At 42.3% G+C, this 5,628-nt stretch overlaps 1 pseudogene; it reads right to left on the bottom strand.

Annotated features, from left to right (window-relative positions):
- LOC112071607 (sodium-dependent neutral amino acid transporter SLC6A17-like) overlaps window positions 1-5,628 on the bottom strand; it is a 71,625-nt pseudogene that overhangs the window by 7,694 nt on the left and 58,303 nt on the right.

Genomic DNA, 5,628 nt, shown 5'->3' on the forward strand with positions numbered 1-5,628 from the left:
AAAGAAAGAGAAGAGGGAGGGAAAGAGAGAGCGAGGAAAGAGAGAGGGAGGGAAAGAGAGAGGGAGGGGAAAGAGAGAGAGGAGGGAAAGAGAGAGGAGGAGAAAGAGAGAGGAGGGAGAGAGAGAGAGGAGGAGGGAAAGAGAGAGGGAGGAAAGAGAGAGGGAGGGAAAGAGATGTTTTATCTTCACTATATTTCACTTCACATAATGAGAACGACTGTTTTCAATCTTAAAAGTGGTTGTAGATGATGTTGGAAAGTGCTTTGGGTGTTGATAAGAGTATGAAATCTCTACTTTATAGGCTAGTCAGAGACCGAAAGCAGTACTGGAAAAATCAGGACTATGGATTAACATGAAAGGCCACAAAAATCTAAAAAAAAATTAAAGATTTTCACCTCTAAACCAAATCAGACCAACATGCATTGTTGATTTCGTCGTCCAGTATATAAGGGTCCAGACCCAACAACCTTGTTGAGTTTTACCTCCAGTATACAGGGTCCAGACCCAACATACCTTGTTGAGTTTTACCTCCAGTATATAGGGGTCCAGACCCAACATACCTTGTTGAGTTGTACCTCCAGTATATAGGGGTCCAGACCAAACATACCTTGGTTGATTTCGTCCTCCAGTGTACGGGTCCAGACCCAACATACCTTGTTGAGTTTTACCTCCAAGTATATAGGGGTCCAGACCCAACATACCTTGTGAGTTTACCTCCAGTATATAGGGTCCAGACCAAACATACCTTGTTGATTTCGTCCTCCAGTACGGGTCCAGACCCAACATACCTTGTTGTAGTTTACCTCCAGTATACAGAGGTCCAGCCCAACAACCTTGTTGAGTTACCTCCCGTATATAGGGTCCAGACCCAACATACCTTGTTGATTTTGTCCTCCAGTATACAGGGGTCCAGACCCAACATACCTTGTTGAGTTTTACCTACAGTATACAGGGGCCAGACCCAACATACCTTGTTGAGTTTACCTCCAGTATACAGGGGTCCAACCCAACATACCTTGTTGAGTTCATTCTCCAGTATACAGGGTCCAGACCCAACATACCTTGTTGAGTTTTACCTCCAGTATACAGGGCCAGTCCCAACATACCTTATTGAGTTCGTCCTCCAGGTATACGGTCCAGACCCAACATACCTTGTTTGATTTCGTCATCCAGTATACAGGGGTCCAGACCCAACATACCTTGTTGTTTTCGTCGTCCAGTATACAGGGGTCCAGACCCACATACCTTGTTGAGTTTGTCCTCCAGTATACAGGGGTCCAGACCCAACATACCTTGTTGAGTTTTCCTCCAGTATATAGGGGTCCAGACCCAACATACCTTGTTGTTTTCGTCGTCCAGTATACAGGGGTCCAGACCCAACATACCTTGTTGAGTCTTACCTCCAGTATATAGGGGTCCAGTCCCAACATACCTTGTTGAGTTCGTCCTCCAGTATACGGGGTCCAGACCCAACATACCTTGTTGATTTCGTCATCCAGTATACAGGGTCCAGACCCAACATACCTTGATGAGTTCATTCTCCAGTATACAGGGGTCCAGACCCAACATACCTTGATGAGTTCATTCTCCAGATACAGGGGTCCAGACCCAACATACCTTGTTGAGTCTTACCTCCAGTATACAGGGGTCCAGACACAACATACCTTGTTGAGTTTACTTCCAGTATACGGGGTCCAGACCCAACATACCTTGTTGAGTTCGTCCTCCAGTAAACAGGGGTCCAGTCCAAGCTGACTGAAGCTGTCCTCCCTGACAGTCTTGATCACTCCATACATCTCCTGATAGTCCACAGCTGACAGGTGAGAGAAGTTGARGTGGGGAGGGATCAGATCATGGCTCAACACACCTGTGTTCAGGTAACCTAGGATCTTCTCAGCATTCCTGTAGAAGGGAGGAGAGAGGAGAGGAGGAAAGGGTTATTGTTAATTGTGAGATAGTGATTTAATATAGCTGCATTCATAGTAACGGGTAGTAAAGACAGAGTGAGTAGGGATAGTGCTGAAAGATATTGACTCTATTTTATAACGACAATATGAGGTTGGTTAAGCTATTTGAGCTTGACAAAATTATTAGAGTTTGGCGCTTGATGGTTTTTGTGACTGCACTTGAAGAAAGGTTAAAAGTTCTTGAAATGTTCTGTATTGATTGACCTTCATGTCTTAAAGTAATGATGGACTGTCGTTTCTCTGCTTATTTGAGCTGTTCTTGCCATAATATGCACTTGTCTTTCACCAAATAGGGCTATCTTCTGCATACCGCCCCTACCTTGTCACAACACAACTGATTTGCTTAAACACATTAAGAAGGAAAGAAATTCCACAAATTAACTTTTAACAAGGCACACCTGTTAATTGAAATGCATTCCAGGTGACTACCCCATGAAGCTGGTTGAGAGAATGCCAAGAGTGTGCAAAGCTGTCATTAAGGCAACGGGTGGCTACTTGGAAGAATCTCAAATATAAAATATATTTCAATTTGTTTAACACTTTTTTGGTTACTACATGATTCCATATGTGTTATTTCATAGTTTTGATGTCTTCACTATTATTCTACAATGTAGAAAATAGTCCAAATAAAGAAAAAACCCTTGAATGAGTAGGTGTTCTAAAACCTTTGACCGGTAGTGTATATAAACACAGTTGAAGTCGGAAGTTTACATACACTTAGGTTGGAGTCATTAAAACTTGTTTTTCAACAACTCCACAAATTTCTTGTTAACAAACCATAGTTTTGGCAAGTCGGTTAYGACATCTACTTTGTGCATGACACAAGTKATTTTACCAGCAATTGTTTACAGACAGATTATCTCACTTATAATTCACTGTATCACAATTCCAGTGTGTCAGAAGTTTACATACACTAAGTTGACTGTGGCTTTAAAAAGCTTGCAAAATTCCAGAAAATAATGTTATGGCTTTAGAAGCTTCTGATAGGCTAATTGCCATAATTTGAGTCAATTGGAGGTGTACCTGTGGATGTATTTCAAGGGCTACCTTCAAACTCAGTGCATCTTTGCTTGACATCATGGGAACATCAAAAAGAACCCCATCCCAACCGTGCAGCACGGGGTGGCAGCATCATGCTGTGGGTGCTTTGCTGCAGAGGACTGGTGCACTTCACAAAATAGATGCATCATGAGGGATGAAAAATTATGTGATATATGAAGCAACATCTCAAGACATCAGTCAGGAAGTTAAAGCTTGGTCGCAAATGGTCTTCCAAATGGACAATGACCCCCAAGCATACTTCCAACGTTGACAACAAAGTCAAGGTATTGGTGTGGCCATCACAAAGCCCTGACTTCAATCCTATAGAAAATTTGTGGGCAGAACTGAAAAAGCGTGTGCGAGCAAGGAGGCCTACAAAACTGACTCAGTTACACCAGCTCTGTCAGGAGGAATGGGCCAAAATTCACCCAATTTATTGTGGGAAGCTTGTGGAAGGCTACCTGAAACGTTTGACCCAAGTTAAACAATTTAAAGGCAATGCTACRAAATACTAARTGAGTGTATGTAAACTTCTGACCCACTGGGAATGTGATGAAAAAAAGCTGAAATAAATCATTCTCTCTACTATTATTCTGACATTTCGCATTCTTAAAATAAAGTGGTGATCCTAACTGACCTAAAACAGGGAATTTCTACTAGGATTAAATGTCAGGAATTGTGAAAAACTGACTTTAAATGCATTTGACTAAGGTGTATGTAAACTTCCGATTTCAACTGTATATTTATATATATATATATAATTTATAAGTCAAAAAATGGATGTAGCAACTACAGATTGCCCCTTTAAGTTTATCAACAGTGTACAAGTTTGAGCATGTGTCTATTAGGCCTTTTTATCAGCATGAATTAGATTGAGCAATAAAAGCCCCACTTTTATCCCACAGGATCTGCACTATGCAGCTGCCGCAAGAGAGCATTTTTCACTGGCTGTCCACTGGTTTCAAAAACAATTAACGATAGGCAGCTTAAACTTCTTGAATTCAAACCATTATTGGGTTCAAATACACATTTAGATTTGTGAACCGCCATCCATACCAACCACAATCCATAAGGTGCAAATAGCTAAATGAGAGAGCAGCAGTGTGATTCACATCAATGCGCTATGTAGATATCAATAATAGTGATTTCAGTATTGCTGTAGACTACACCTCTGCTGTCATCCTTACCTCCAAGCGTTTATTCAAGTTGGATCATCTTTGGATGCCGACAGCAGTCGCACCATTGGAAGACATAGCTTGGACTGTAGCCTACAAAAGCCTATTCCTGCTCTTTTCCCGCGATCCATCAAACACATTTGGTGTGTCATCATAGTGGTCTCTGACTTGTGGTCAGACTCGCTCAAGTGGAACAAACTTAAACTTGTTCCTTTTTTCAATGCTGATTTGAATGTCATTGAGAAAACAGAGAAGTATCAAAGATTTCTTTCCCCCCAAACATCCTTTCTGAATTTAAAAGTAATCCTCAAAGTATTCATCTAGTTTTTCAAAAGTATCTGTAATCTGATTAGAATATTTTTGCTGGTAACGTAACGGATTACAGTTACCGTTTTTTGGGGGGGTAATCCCTTACATGTAACAGATTACATGTAATCCATTACTCCCCAACCCTGCCAAAAAAACAGATCATATTAAGTCAGGATTCAAGAGGAACGACTCCAGAAGACAGCACAAACAGATCTGGGATAAGATATACTCACTCCACAACACATTTCTCGTTCATGATGTTGGCCTTGAACCCCAGCACGGCGAACACCACCAGCGTAGCCAGGATGGAGGTGATGAAGTTGATGATGGAGACCAGCGCTGCGTCAAAGTGGCAGTTGTTGTCCCGCTTGTTGTAGCTGGAGAAGGCTATGACCCCTCCGAACCCAAGGCCCAGAGCGAAGAACACCTGGGTGGCTGCCTCCCTCCAAACCTGGGGCTCCAGCATCTTCTCCAACTGGGGTCAGAGGTCAGGGGTCAGGGGCAACTATGTAATGTTCCACACAATCATGGCCTATCCTTTTGCACTTACCAAGAGGAGAAAAACATTATCTAGTGCGTGTACCTAAGTCAGCCATTGGAGGGAGACAACAACCACAATTTCACACTTTTAGTCTGACGTCACTCTAAGGATCCAGACATCCAGCACAGAGGCATTGAATACATGAATTATGGTTGAGTGTTCTTCAAAGAAAATGTTTCACTAAAACACTCCTCTATCTAACTATCTAAGGGTGAGGATCAACGTTCCCAAAGAATGGGATGCAAGAATGAGGAACAAAAGATTGCAGGACAAACACGGCCCTGAGACTAGAGTTTCCCTACATAGAATCCAGTCCAGACAGACAAACAGACAGTGCCTTGAGACTTGAGTTTCCCTACATAGAATCCAGTCCAGACAGACAAACAGACAGTGCCCTGAGACTAGTTTCCCTAAATAGAATTGAGTCCAGACAGACAAACAGAAACTGCCATATCAGGAAACCTTTCTCTCCTCTCAGAATGTGATGCTCTGCACCAATGCTCTCTAATCTGAGTGTGATGACAGCCACTCTCTAATCTGAGTGTGATGACAGCCACTCTCTAATCTGAGTGTGATGACAGCCACTCTCTAGTCT

This window comes from Salvelinus sp. IW2-2015, unplaced genomic scaffold, assembly GCF_002910315.2.
Source record: "Salvelinus sp. IW2-2015 unplaced genomic scaffold, ASM291031v2 Un_scaffold1660, whole genome shotgun sequence".
Taxonomy (NCBI): domain Eukaryota; kingdom Metazoa; phylum Chordata; class Actinopteri; order Salmoniformes; family Salmonidae; genus Salvelinus; species Salvelinus sp. IW2-2015.